Source organism: Oncorhynchus kisutch, linkage group LG1, assembly GCF_002021735.2.
Source record: "Oncorhynchus kisutch isolate 150728-3 linkage group LG1, Okis_V2, whole genome shotgun sequence".
Lineage (NCBI taxonomy): Eukaryota > Metazoa > Chordata > Actinopteri > Salmoniformes > Salmonidae > Oncorhynchus > Oncorhynchus kisutch.
The window spans coordinates 24,948,238-24,963,803 of record NC_034174.2 but is presented as its reverse complement, the minus strand read 5'-3'; the positions used below and the strand labels follow the sequence as shown (position 1 = coordinate 24,963,803).

Below are 15,566 nucleotides of genomic sequence, written 5' to 3'. Positions count from 1 at the left end.
ACAAGTTCTTACTAGACTAGAGATACTTATTGCTTTTTTTTCAGTATTATTCACCACTGTGGAACTCTTAATAACCACCTATGGACTGGTTGGTACAAATCCTCTGAGGTACTGGTACAAATCCTCTGCCAAGTCAGGGACATCTCAAGAGGTTGGGTTGAGTGGTGGTGCCATTCATTTAACTAACCCAATATTAACAGTTTCATTTGCCATAGGGCAAGGTGTCATCCAGGCTCTTAAACACCTCCTCTAAAGTGTTCGACACATCCACAACCCTTGCCTTCCTGAAAAACAGCCATGGAGCTGAGTGGGCTTGATGTGGTATCCGAAAGGAACCCCATTCCCGACTAATTCCAGAGCAGCTCCCAGAACCGCTGCTGTGTTTCTGTGTCATCATTCCAGACAGCATGTTTAAATGGCAGCTCAGAGGAGAGGAGAAGGAGAAAAAAGGTTCAGAGGAACAGCTGGAGGCAGGCAGCAGCCAAATTTCTATTATTTCTGCTTCTTTTGTTTTCTCTGGACAGGCAGGGAAAATAGGAGGACAGATTATTTCTCTATTTTTTAAATGCCTTTTGTTCTAAGATCAGATGGGCCTTTCCTTTCAGTGTATTTAGTCTTAAATTGTCCTAATTTGGTAATTTATTGAAGCAGACATGTTCAGCTTTAATCAGTGTTAAACTGGATTGCACTACATACCAAAGAGGAATCAAACAACAAAAGGTGTTAATTAGTAGCTAATTACTGGCGACTCAATCCAATATATTCAATCTAATGGAGATTAGGCCTGCACCCACCTGCCGCAATAAATAATAATCCATTATTCTTGTCCAACACACACACACTCCATAAAATATACATTGACTGAACACTATCAAAGAATGTACGTAATCTCACTACACCTTTATAGAATTTGTAAAGGTTTAGTGTCAGAAGTGCAGGAAGTGAGAGAGGACTATATATTTATGTAACATTAACTGAGGATGGCAGCTTTATACCAGATGACCATGTTACTTATTCATAAGTGTTACTTGTTCGGTAACTGCTACAGATGCATGGTATGTCACATGGGGGCACGTTTTCAGGCTCCTGAGACCTCAGTCCTTATACGGAACTGTAGCTATGCTGTTCTCATGCGATATTGTCAAGCTGTCATTGGGGAACCTTTCTGTGCAAACTATCTGCAAATTTGAAATGCTGACAAACACAACTAGTCTAAACATGGCTTAAAACAGTGGACCAGATTAAACAATCTCATGGTGTTGAAAGGGGATGGTCAAAAACCGACCTGACATTATTTTGCACATCAAGACTGATAAGATGGTTGGTTGCCTATGAGCCGAGGCTACCTGTAGTCTAAATGTCTGTTTCAGAGCAATTCGGCCTGATATCTCCATTACCCCTGGACTCTCGGGCCAGCTGCTGGAGTGTCCCATTATTCATTATTCCCCAAAATCCGTTCATATACTAATCCAAAATGACCTATCCTGACTCAATCAATCCCGCGGCCGGCCAGGTCCAGACCATAGAGGCAACACAACAAAGACTAATCCCACTGAAAAAAACTGGTTAGCTTGACCGCAGCGCCACGAAGAGTAGAAAGAGAAAATGGATAACAACACATCCATTACGGAGGATAGTCTATGAGTCAGTAAGGTGAAAATGAGTGAGACCGTCAGTGCAACTATTGCGTACGAGCAAAACAAATGTAACGTTAAAAAAATATATATATATTACAGAATAATCAGTGTACTTGCTTAGTAGTTGCAATGTAAATATGATTGCCTAGTTCTAAATCATGAATAGGCCTACCTAGTCGTTAAAATACAATTCACCTCATACCTCACTGATGTTGATATGATTTAGTTTAAATCGAGCACACCACGAATGAGCCACAGACTACATTGTAGCACACATCTTGCAGTCAGGAAATATCAAACCCTTACTAAACACGACCTTTCAACGGCAGTAAAAGTTCACTCAAACTGGCAATGTTGATTAAACTGGCCACAGTTTAAAACCTGAAATAGATACTGTCTTGAAGGTCCGGACACAACAGCGCGCAAAGATAGCCTTGTCAGCTGTGTAAATAACAGATTGGTACAAAATAACGGAGCCACAAACGGTAAAATGTAGTCAATGCTTACCTTATCACCAAGTAGGTGTGAGGGAGAGCATGGCTATGCACCCGGTGATAATAGCTTTCAACCACACTTTCCTCATTGCAAGCCTTTTCATAGTCTACTATTCCTGCGACACAATTTTACGAATCCTGCACTCTCACTCTCTGGTCAGTGCGAAGGCGCAATCTGTTCCTCTAGGCTACTGTCCTCTTCGCTCTGCGAGCCTTTTTGTCAAGCTGTTCTGCAAACACATTCACCAAGCGCAAGGATTGGTAAAGCGACACAAAACCCAATAAGCGGTTAAACACAAATACCCCTACATTTAGTCCACCTACATTGAGATAATGCAATAGCCTTAACTTTGTAGATTACGTTTCGAACGAATCCAAAGCAATAATTTACGGAGGCAGCAACAGAAAGCTAGAAAGTTGAAAAACCATCCACAGGGACTCCTTTACCGTATGCGCTTAGTTAAGGAGCGCTGAGCAGGGGACTTGCTCACCCTGAGTGACTGGCTGAATAACGGAGTAGCCTGTCCTTGCCACCCCCCACACCCACCCCTCTCGAATGCTAATGACCATCCGTGATGTCAGCAAGTCACCATCCCAACACTGGTATAATTAGCGGCGTGAATGACTGGTGTTTTGGAGTCATTTGCATGCAAATTAAACAATTTCACTGAATCAACTGCCCCAGGGCAGTCAGCTAGAGAGCAGAAAGGGAATAGAAGGACCGTGCGGTATTGGAGGGATTGCCAAAGACTCCAGCCACCCTAGTCATAAGACTGTTCTCTCTGCTACCGCACGGCAAGCGGTACCGGAGCGCCAAATCTAGGTCCAAAAGCCTCTTAACAGCTTCTACCCCAAAACCATAAGACTCCTGAACAGCTAATCAAATGGCTACCCAAACTCTTTGCATTGCCTGCCCCCCCCCCCCTCCCACCCCCACATTTTTACACTGCTGCTACTCCCTGTTTATTATATATGCAGTAATTTTACCTCTACCTGCATGTACATATTACCTCAATTACCTTGACAAACTGGTGCCCCTGCACATTGACTCTGTACCGGTATCCCCTGTATGTAACCTCTCTACTGTTATTTTATTGTTGCTCATCAATTATTTGTTCTTTTCTATTTTCTATTTTTTTTCTTCTTTTTTTAACTTTAGTTTATTTTAGTAAATACTTTCTTTACACTTATTCTTCTTAAAACTGCATTGTTGGTTAAGGTAAGGGCTTGTAAGTAAGCATTTCACTATACCTGTTGTATTCGGTGCATGTGACAAACATTGATTTGGAAACAAATGCATAACAATGACCAAAATAATGGAGGAGAATGGAGAAGGGTTATAGATAGCCTATAGCTTACAGAACACTAGTGTGGAATAGAGTAAGGTAACCAAACTGTTTTTGTATTAGCTGTTGCAAAAGCAGAAGCTACTCTTCCCCCTGCCCTTATTTCCCAATACACTGTTGCCGAAGAGGTCCTATTATATACTGCTTAGTTAGTTATCAAATGTTTATCAACAGATTTAGAATAAATACATTGTTACAAGGCCTCTCAAATAGCTTCCCGAGCATTGGACTAGTAACTGAAAGGTTGCAAGTTCGAATCCCCGAGCTGACAAGGTACAAAACTGTCATTCTGCCCCTGAACAAGGCAGCTAACCCACTGTTCCTAGGTCGTCATTGAAGATAAGAATTGACTGACTTGCCTAGTTAAATAAAGGTCCAATAAATAAACAACCAGAAGTGAACAATAGCTTTCACCTTTCAGCTCTTCCACAACAGTGAGCATGATGGAATGGAGACAGGCAAGACAGTTATTGAACACTAGGCAATTGGAACATAGTTTAGAGACAAAATCACCATCATAAAACCATCATAAAACAACTTCCAAATGTAGAAACAATGACATACAGTTTAAGCAGTTGTAAGAACTATAAACTGGGTGTCGGTTTGGGACCAAAATAAATAGTTACAAAATAAATAGTTACACTAATGGAATGAAATCAGTGTGTCAAGTTGCAAACCAAAATATTAATTTGACTTACTCTCTAACTTTTGTATAATTTCAGCCAGTAGTTTTGAAAGTGGTGCTCACGAGCCAAAAGTGGTACCCGTTTTTTTGTGTACTTGTGTATCCAATTGTGTACTACATCATCCATTTAGTGTGATATGTTATGAGTTTTGCCATTTATATTATGTGTATTATCATACACATTTAGAAATTTGTGTGATATGTTCCAAATCCTATTCCTGCAATATGTTTCAAATTTGTTGGGCTTTAGATCCCGGAGTGCATCTTTTTTAAAAACATTTTTTTAAATAAAACCCCCTTTTTCTCCCCAATTTCATGGTATCCAATTGTTAGTAATTACCATCTTGTCTCATCGCTACAACTCCCGTAAGGGCTCGGGAGAGATGAAGGTCGAAATCCATGCGTCCTCCGAAACACAACCCAATCAAGCCGCACTGCTTCTTAACACAGCACATCCAACCCGGAAGCCAGCCACACCAATGTGTTGGAGGAAACACCATGCACCTGGCGACCTTGGTTACTGTGCACTGCGCCCGGCCTGCCACAGGAGTCGCTGGTGCGCGATGAGACAAGGATATCTCTACCGACCAAACCCTCCCTAACACGGACGACGCTAGGCCAATTGTGCATCGCCCCACGAACCTCTCGGTCGCGGCTGGCTGCGACAGAGCCTGGGCGCAAACCCAGAGTCTCTGGTGGCACAGCTAGCGCTGCGATGCAGTGCCCTAGACCACTGCGCCACCCGGGAGGCATCTTTAACTATGGAAAGTCAATCAACATTAATTCTTCCATTTGGGATGTGATTTGGTATTGATCGGTTTATTTGTGGACTCAACCTGCAATTAAAAGGGACTAAATAAACAGGCTGATTGTTCTCTACTAGATTAATTCTATCTTGGCTATTTTGGTTAGTCGTAATTTACAAACACTTGCATGGCTCTAAGCCCTATCTGAGCTCCTTTCCAGAATCAGTGTTAGGAGTGTTTAACAATGTCTGACTGCTGCTGCTAATTTGCTTATTTGTCTTGCATTGAATGTGGTTGATTTCAAAGGGGAAACGGTGCAATGAGGGGGAGTTTGTAATTAAATCAAGATGTGTTTATTCTTCCTCAAAAGCCTCTGCACTGCTTTAGCCAAGAGCCAAAAAGTAAAGTAAAAAAACAAAACCCTTTGAAACAGTGGTTGAACGCTGTATAAACAGTTTGTGAAGCTGGTAAAACCAGCCGGTGGCTCTGAACGACCTCCACAGTTTGAGGAAGACGCAGTCTTCTTTCCGTTCTCCTTTACCTCCTTGAGTCAGCCTACAGCTTTTGCTCCCAATGCTGTGTCTGGCTTGGATTCCATCTTCACACGTGGCAGACCGCCTCTCCCTGGCCTGCACGTCTTTTAGCCCCACACACAAGAGTATAAATTGCCCCTCATCCTGAACTTAGGGCCTTTCCACAGGATTTTATGAGGAACTGTAAGTGACAGCGTCCCCACTCCTCATAGCGGATCAGCTGGTCTGGGGACCGTTGCTAACCTCATATGGGCTCTGCACTTTCCCAATAAACTTATCCAGGGCCTGTAACTGCTTTAATGCTCTAATAAAAATGTAGAGGCCAGCTTGGGAAACATGCCACAGATAACATTTACTTTACTGTAGGCAGTGTCTTTGCATGGTCATTTTAGTCGAGGAGTACAAGTTTACTCCCTTCCAAAGCATGTAGGAGCATATCAGTGCTTTTGTCCCGATCAAAGCACAAGATGAACGATAGTGCATACTTACTGCCCCGAGGGATGAACAAGCCATGTCAAATATGTTTTATAGTTGCACTTCCTGAGAGGATCTTATCATACACCAATTTTATATAAACCTTACCAAGGAACGAACTAAAGTAACAACAAAAAAATTATCTGTCACTATAACAAAGAGCAATGGCTCCAATGGCCCGAGTTGACCCACAATTTCATGTAACACCACCCTCTTCTCTCCTTTCATGTGGGAAATTCTGATGATGACTATCACTGAGTCAACACCAAGGCAGCTGAATCTCACCCCAACAGCTGATCACTAAGGAGAGAAGAGAGAGCAAGAGAGGAGAGATAGAGAAAAGAGATTGAGAGAGAGAGAGCAAGAGAAAATAGAGGGAGAGAGAGAGAAAGAAAGAACACTCCTTTTCTGGTGTGTATAGATCTCTACATTCTGGTGTGTATAGATATCTACATTCTGGTGTGTATAGATATCTACATTCTGGTGTGTATAGATATCTACATTCTGGTGTGTATAGATATCTACATTCTGGTGTGTATAGATATCTACATTCCTTTTTAGTGACGGGGCTGGGCTTGCATCAAAGCAGTTGGGACCAACAAGCAAGTTAGATTGATCCAACTTCCTTTCCCACAGACTAGACATATTTACAGCCTCAGATAGGGATTTAGGGGGTTGGAGTAATTCCCCAAATCTCTGCTACCGCTTTTAGAAGTCTCTTCCAGCGGGTTTACCCATGTACTCTGTCCTTAGAGTAGAGGGTCTGAGGCTGTGGATGGATACAAAGCTCAAGAGCACTTCTACAATAGTGTTCACAGCAGATAAGTGACTATTACACACTCCATGTTGAATGTTAAATGGATTAATTCTACACGGTTTGAGCGGCATAATTGTATTTTTATAGGGGGAGAGAAAAGTTTAGCCAGTTTGTTGAAATTATAATTTGCTTGGGGGTTCGTGAACAGGGAGAAAGTGTGTTGTCCTGCTCCAACTCCATTCATGGAGGGGCCCTCGGCTCTGGAGTGATCTTGAGGAGAGGCTCCTGATGGGTAGGCTATTTCTGCCCCTGCTGGCCCACTTAAAACAAGAGGTCTTCAGCATGGAGAAACGTGTAGCTAGGGCCCCATCCATCTCAAGCCACAGGAAGCCTGGCTTTCAGGGGCTGTGGAGCACGTTCCTCAGTCCACAGTACCCTACTCTACCCCTGTCTCTCTGAGTTTTCCAAGTCCTACATGCGGATTCTGATTAAAAACATAACTGGGTCACACTTTCCTCTGGTTGAAAAAGGGGTGGGACTTAGTAAAGGTATGCGTAGATGCACAGGGAAATAACGACTGATAAACTTGAAAAATGTAGAAAGAAATGGTTTTACATCAACGTGAAATAGGAAAATTAAAGTGAACCACCTGCTGTTTAAACCTCCCACACTAAACATACAAGGGCAGTTTCATGACTAAGCTCCCATTCATCCACCAGTGGGAGGAATAATCCATAGTCATGTCGGCCATGTGGGTGTCAGTACCTCAATGGGTGATCGCTCCCATTCAGTCAGACTGCAGGGTTCTGGAACACCACACAGAGTTCTATTCCAGAAATCTCTGCTCCTTGGAGCTCCGCAGCCCTCTTCTTTCTCCCTGCAGTCGCCATGCGGAGAGGAGTGACCAGATGTTCATTAATAAAGGATATGATCACCTTCATTAGGGTGACCACAGCAGTGCAACAACACCAGCAGCTTGATACATTATTGCCTCATTTTGTTTGAGAACGTCACACCACACAATACCCATAGTGGACACTATACTAAAGCCTCAGACACACTCTACAACACCACAGCCAGGTATGCAGAACAACAGTACATGCTGATAATGCATACTACTTGAAGAGAGAAATAGAAGATGCAAAATTGAACACAATATGCGGTCTAGGACAAAGACGTAGACTTGTTTTCATGTTGAACATCAATAGAGAGTAAAAATCCTCAGGTCGGTTGGCCCAGTGATTTAAACACAGCCGTGTGATTATCTTCTTCTATTTAAGCCAATCACTTGGGTAGTGCTCCAATTTCTCCAGAGGCTCCTGTAACGGTTTAAACTTGAGCCATCCAAACTTTTTGTTAAATAAACCCTTGCTCAAGTATGCCATGTTTAAATATTTAGTTTGAGAAAGACTGGCTGGAAGGGGAGAAGGATCAGTCAAACAGTGGTGGGTCTGATTGAGCGGTTCTGTCTGTCCATTCTAGTCCAGGACCAGGAGGGAGTACAGTGCTCTGCTTATGTCCACTTACAGCTCCGTTTGATTTGCAATTTGTTATCAACACAATTCAAGGCCATGGCAGAACATTCCTCAGACAACTGTCTAGAGGACACTTTTCCTCCTCGTTGTTGCACGAATAAGAACATGTAGTAGACTAAGAAAACAGAACATAAGCCATGCTTACTAGGTTTTTACAAGTTACATTTAAAAAAAAAAAATCGGTCAGATGTAATTTGTGCAGTAAGTAGGAACTGAAAGTATGTTCATATTCAATTTCCAATGGCAAAGACAATATAGGGAAGAGAGATGGGAAAAAAAATAAAAAATTCTGAACAGTTAGTCCTCAGGGTTTTGCCTGCTACATAAGTTCTGTTATACTCACAGACATGATTCAAACAGTTTTAGAAACTTCAGTGTGTTTTCTATCCAGACATATGAATAATATGCATATCTTATATTCTTGGCATGAGTAGCAGGAAGTTGAAATTGGGCACGCTATTTATCCAAAAGTGAAAATTCTGCCCCCTAGCTTTAAGAGGTTTAATTAAGAACAAATGCTTATTTACAATGACGGCCTACAACTCATGCAACAGCAGCCACACACACAAGGATGAACCAGACTTGTGGGGGTCTACAATATTTTTTTTCTGAGGTCTTGGCTGATTTCTTTTGATTTTCCCATGATGTCAAGCAGAGGCACTGAGTTTGAAGGTATGCCTTGAAATACATACACAAGTACACCTCCAATTGACTCAAATGATGTCAATTAGCCTATCAGAAGCTTCTAAAGCCAGGACATAATTTTCTGGAATTTCTGGAAAATTCTGCCCCCTAGCTTTAAGAGGTTTAATTAAGAACAAATGCTTATTTACAATGACGGCCTACAACTCATGCAACAGCAGCCACACACACACAGTTTGGTAAATGCATCAGTGTTAGGGATCAGGGAGGGCGTGAATCAGAGCCCAGGACGGACTGATATAGCTTCCTGTTACAGGAGTGAGAGTGCGAGAGAGAGAGAGAGAGAGAGAGAGAGAGATTGCAAGAGAGAGACCTAGAGAAAACCAGGATGCTCTTTTATTCATCTGTAGGACAAAATATTATCATTAGCTCATGCTTTAAATACCTCAGAGATTTGCAACAGAGAATAGCACCTTTGAAAAATCGGATCAGTCCTTTCAGCCTGCAACATGCCTATTACAAACACCAAGCTCCAGTCAGTTTGATCGGTTGGTGTTGTCAAAATATGATTGGTTAGAAACTTTCACACAGGCCCATATCTTGCAGCATTAGTAGAGCCAGTCTGCTACCGTCAAGCCCATCTGAACTCTATGTAGACCTACACAGGAATAGGAAAACAGACCGGCTTACTCACCAATCCATTTCCACCCTCCCCTTTTCACCTCAATAAGATATCCCTCTAGTGGTGTGGGGGCTGTGCTTTGGCAAAGTGGGTGGGGTTATATCCTTCCTGTTTGGCCCTGTCCGGGGGTGTCCTTGGATGGGGCCACAGTGTCTCCTGACCCCTCCTGTCTCAGCCTCCAGTATTTATGCTGCAGTAGTTTATGTGTCGGGGGGCTGGGGTCAGTTTGTTATATCTGGAGTACTTCTCCTGTCCTATTCGGTGTCCTGTGTGAATCTAAGTGTGCGTTCTCTAATTCTCTCCTTCTCTCTTTCTTTCTCTCTCTCGGAGGACCTGAGCCCTAGGACCATGCCCCAGGACTACCTGACATGATGACTCCTTGCTGTCCCCAGTCCACCTGGCCATGCTGCTGCTCCAGTTTCAACTTCCACCTGACTGTGCTGCTGCTCCAGTTTCAACTGTTCTGCCTTATTATTATTCGACCATGCTGGTCATTTATGAACATTTGAACATCTTGGCCATGTTCTGTTATAATCTCCACCCGGCACAGCCAGAAGAGGACTGGCCACCCCACATAGCCTGGTTCCTCTCTAGGTTTCTTCCTAGGTATTGGCCTTTCTAGGGAGTTTTTCCTAGCCACCGTGCTTCTACACCTGCATTGCTTGCTGTTTGGGGTTTTAGGCTGGGTTTCTGTACAGCACTTTGAGATATCAGCTGATGTACGAAGGGCTATATAAATAAATTTGATTTGATTTGATAACCCTAAAGCGTTTCACTTACATCACTATCTCACAGGGGAATTATGTTTTTAGTACTACAGGCTATTTTGGATTAAAATTCATTTAATTGATGAGGTTTTTCAGAATAAAGTAAAAGCGAAGGTGTGTAGAGTCAGGATTGAATAGACTTGTCTGATATGAACAGATGACATTGGAGAAGGAGAAAAGGGGGATTTAATATACTGAATCTGATTTCAGAGCTTATCTAAGTGGCCAATAGAAATATAAAGAGGATGACTTCCTGACCACATAACAGAGGTTCTGTGAGGGGGGTCCTCATCCAATCAACAGTGTTTCATCTCAACCAACCCTGAAATAAAACAACCACCCATCCAATTCACCAACTACAAAAACAACAACAGTTCACTTTGGTCAGGCCATTTATTCCACCCAAGGTCCATTTCATTATCAAATTTCCTGCAATAAGCTGTGATGACACACGCTCCATGTCGATATGACCACCGCTGCTTTCTCCACAGGAGCTGTCTTGCCCAGCTCCGGTGGCAGTTATGGACCGGTAACTGAAGAGGGATTGGCATTCTAGGATAAACAGAGTATGTGTCAGGGTAGGGAGTTATCCAGATTTTCATACCACTTCCATACAATACTGGGGTATACGATATTAACGAATGTGCAAACAGGGGGCACTAGTTCATACACACACACACACACACACACACACACACACAGAGTTAAAGTTGGAAGTTTACATACACCTTAGCCAAATACATTTAAACTCAGTTTTTCACAATTCCTGACATTTAATCCTAGTAAAAATTTCCTGTCTTGGGTCAGTTAGGATCACCACTTTATTTTAAGAATGTGAAATGTCAGAATAATAGTAGAGAGAATGATTTATTTCAGCCTTTATTTCTTTCATCACATTCCCAGTGGGTCAGAAGTTTACATACACTCAATTAGAATTTGGTCGCATTGACTTTAAATTGTTTAACTTGGGTCAAACATTTCGGGTAGCCTTCCACAAGCTTCCCACAATAAGTTGGGTACATTTTGGCCCATTCCTCCTGACAAAGCTGGTGTAACTGAGTCAGGATTGTAGGCCTCCTTGCTCGCACATGCTTTTTCAGTCCTGGCCACACATTTTCTATGGGATTGAGGTCAGGGCTTTGTGATGGCCACTCCAATACCTTGAATTTGTTGTCCTTAAGCCATTTGCCACAACTTTGGAAGTATGCTTGGGGTCATTGTCCATTTGGAAGACCCATTTGCGACCAAGCTATTAACTTCCTGACGGATGTCTTGAGATGTTGCTTCAATATATCCACATCTTTTTCCTCCCTCGTGATGCCATCTATTTTGTGAAGTGCAACAGTCCCTCCTGCAGCAAAGCGCTCCCACAACATGATGCTGCCACCCCCGTGCTTCATGGTTGGGATGGAGTTCTTCGGCTTGCAAGCCTTCCACTTTTCCTCCAAACATAACGATGGTCATTATGGCCAAACAGTTCTATTTTTGTTTCATCAGGCCAGAGGATATTTCTCCAAAAAGTACTATCTTTGTCCCCATGTGCAATTGCCAACTGTATTCTGGCTTTTTTATGGCGGTTCTGGAGCAGTGGCTTCTTCCTTGCTGAGCGGCCTTTCAGGTTATGTCGATATAGGACTCGTTTTACTGTGGATATAGATACTTTTGTACCAGTTTCCTCCAGCATCTTCACAAGGTCCTTTGCTGTTGTTCTGGGATTGATTTGTACTTTTCGCACCAAAGTACGTTCATCTCTAGGAGACAGAATTCGCCTCCTCCCTGAGCGGTATGACGGCTGTGTGGTCCCATGGTGTTTATACTTGCGTATGATTGTTTGTACAGATAAGCATGGTACCTTCAGGCATTTGGAAACTGCTCCCAAGGATGAACCAGACTTGTGGGGGTCTACAATATTTTTTTTCTGAGGTCTTGGCTGATTTCTTTTGATTTTCCCATGATGTCAAGCAGAGGCACTGAGTTTGAAGGTATGCCTTGAAATACATACACAAGTACACCTCCAATTGACTCAAATGATGTCAATTAGCCTATCAGAAGCTTCTAAAGCCAGGACATAATTTTCTGGAATTTTCCAAGCTGTTTAAAGGCACAATCAACTTAGTGTATGTAAACTTGTGACCCACTGGAATTGCGATACAGTGAATTATCTGTTGGTAAACAAGTGTTGTAAAATTACTTGTGTCATGCACAAAGTAGATGTCCTAACAGACTTACCAAAACTATAGTTTGTTTAAAAGAAATTTGTGGGTGGAGTGGTTGAAAAATTTGTTTTAATAACTCCAACCTAATTCCGACCTATTCCGACTTCAACTGTGCACGCACGCACCCACACACAAAACTATTTAGGCATTAGGGATCTTGATCCAGGAGGGATTGAATGTCTCTGCTGTAACCAACAAGCTTGATCTTGACATCTAGCCACTTAGCTACAAATTAGCAACCAAATGCATAGCTGGAGCCCTGAGGTGGATATAATTTAGTTTACATCTAAGATTTCTAATAGTTATACCTATATACTTATAAGCAGTGTCATAGTGTCACACTTCCACCCCCCCCCCCCCCCAAAAAAAAAAGATCTATATACATATATAAATATATTTTTCAAGATATTGGTATTTTGAAATATCCCGGTATAAGGTATAAACAGTATATCGCCCAAGCCTAGTATGTGTTGTGTTGAGACTCAAGGACTGATTGGAGAAGGTCTGAGACAACACTAAGGAATAAGGAATAGATGACTCATTCAGCATCCACGTGTACTGTGTAATCATGAAAACTCAGCAGAAAACAAATACACGCACACACACTCACACTCAAAGACAATCCAACAAAAGGTAGAGGCATTGAGACACTCAGGAGCCCCTCCACCACGTTCCACAGAACAGAAGACTGCCGTTACTGCTATTCTTCCATCTGTCTTTCCCTGCTACTCACTGTAGCTTCTATTACTTCCCCTTGTGTAGACTTTGGCCCATTAGAAATCAGTGAGAGCAACACCCTGAGAAGAACTAAATGACCCAGGCACAAGGCTGTTTATATAATCCCGGCCTGCCATTCGCCCCTGTTTATTTGAACTACGAACAGCACCATCCATGTGTGTGTGGAGGGGGAAGGCAAGGTCGGCTATTCTAAAGCATATCCTGTGTCCTGCCCCTTTCACACTCCTCCACGCTCTTAGCACACTTTTCACAGCGCGTTTATCTCCCAGCAGGCGCCGGCGCTCCTTTGCTTCTCCAGGCACAGATAGTCCTCTGTGTGCCCAGCCAGGGTTGCACGGCAGAGAGAGAACAAACGCCCCCCTGCCTTCCTGAAGCCACAGAGCACTGTGACCCACATATGGGTAGTACTCTTTCAGCTTTTGACCACTGCCTGCTAGTCCCTCTCCAGATCCCTCCACTGCACAATGCCAGTGACTATGCATGGAGATTACTCAAAGCAGCCCCTGTGATGAAGGAGGGAGACTGGAGGAATAGTGGGTTTGGGAAGGGGTTGGTAACAGTCCCTAGGGGTAGGGGAGGATGAGAGAGTGTATCGTCAATGAACCCAATGTTTTAATCCACAGCCTGGAAGGACTGTGCCACCAAGCCAGATACTGTGAAATCTCAAAGAACACGCATGTGCACACAGACAAATAGATAGATGTCTGTACAATATTGAGTTAACTTTTCGTAGTTTTGTTGTGGGTGTGAATGTACTGAGATGTAAAATAGCAGACATTTAGCTAGGCTGACATTTATGAAGGACTGGTGGGCTGTGATTTTGCTGCTTACAGTTGTGATTTCTGACTCCCAACTATCCATGTGTGGGTTTCTCTAAAATAGCAACTCATACATCAATGGCAAGAAATAGACTGTCCAGTATGATGTGGGAATATTGACCAGGAAAATCAGATAGCAATGCTGTCACATTTGACATAAGACTACGTTATGAATCTAATGTTTCAGGCTCCACCCATTCTCAGTTACACAATAGTTTTACACAGTGTATATGTGCAATCATTAGAAAAATATAACCTAGCAACTGAATGTCAGTTGAGGTCTGTTTTGGGTTAAAGGGATTTTCCTTCTGAAGACTTCAACCCTCTTTAGATATCCCCTAAAGGCCCTTTGACTTGTTGGACTCGTTGACCATTTACTTGCAGGTGGAATGTTTAACTACAGCAAATGTTTCCTACTCACCTCTGTTGCTATGCCTAGCATCTGTAGCTCCCACCTGTTACTTTATACAGAAACACACTCACATACACATGACCAGCTGAGAATATTACTCATTTCCATCAGCTTCACTACACATAACATTTGTTTTCTTATTGTGCAATTCTTTTCCAGAAGAGCTTGGGCTAAACTACAAAATAAGAACATTTAATGGTTTGGAATTGGACACGGCAGTTTGATTTCAAAAAGCCCCTTTAACATTACGGGAAAAATCAGCCTGAATTCCAAATCCAATTGAATTAATCCTTGTATTTTCTTATTGAATTTAAGAAAAATGTGCTTGGTGCCAGCTCTGGTATGTAGGCCAGTGTATTAGTGGGCAGAGTAAAGCCTGCTGCTATGATACAGGCTGCAGAGCTACTGGTCTGCCAGCCAGAAGACAACGCTGCCTGGAGTCCAGTTGAATGACCCTCAGCCTGCCCACCCAGCTTTAAAGAGGATGAGGAGGTCAGAGAAAACAGACTGCGAGAGAGAGAGAGAGAGAGAGAGAGAGAGATACAGAGGGAATAAAAGAGAAAGAAGAGAGAGACTGCGAGAGGGGGAGATGGAAAGTGAGAGAGAGAGAGCGAGAGAGGGGGAATGAAAGAGAAAGAAGAGAGCGAGAGAGAGAGAGAGAGAGAGCGAGAGAGAGAGAGAGGGAATGAAAGAGAAATAAGAGAGAGAGAGAGAGGGGGAGATGGAAGGTGTGAGAGAGAGAGAGCGAGAGAGGGGGAATGAAAGAGAAAGAAGAGCGAGAGAGAGAGAGAGATACAGAGGGAATGAAAGAGAAAGGAGAGAGCGAGAGAGGGGGAATGAAAGAGAAAGAAGAGAGCGAGAGAGAGAGAGGGGGAGATGGAAAGTGTGTGAGAGAGAGAGAGAGGGGGAGATGGAAAGTGAGAGAGAGAGAGAGGGGGAGATGGAAAGTGAGAGAGAGAGAGGGGGAGATGGAAAGTGAGAGAGAGAGAGAGGGGGAGATGGAAAGTGAGAGAGAGAGAGAGGGGGAGATGAAAGTGAGAGAGAGAGAGAGGGGGAGAGGGAAAGTGAGAGAGAGAGAGAGGGA

At 43.0% G+C, this 15,566-nt stretch overlaps 1 protein-coding gene across 4 annotated transcripts in view; it reads right to left on the bottom strand.

Moving 5' to 3' along the window:
- Positions 1–15,566, bottom strand: part of prickle2b (prickle homolog 2b) — a 104,044-nt gene that overhangs the window by 21,049 nt on the left and 67,429 nt on the right. The window contains exon 1 of one of the 4 annotated variants that reach the window (XM_020491553.2): positions 2,145–2,646. The exons of the other annotated variants lie outside the window; for them this stretch is intronic. The gene's annotated coding sequence lies outside the window, so the exon portion shown is untranslated. Of the gene's footprint in view, positions 1–2,144; positions 2,647–15,566 lie in introns of those variants that run through there. 4 annotated transcript variants of the gene reach the window in all.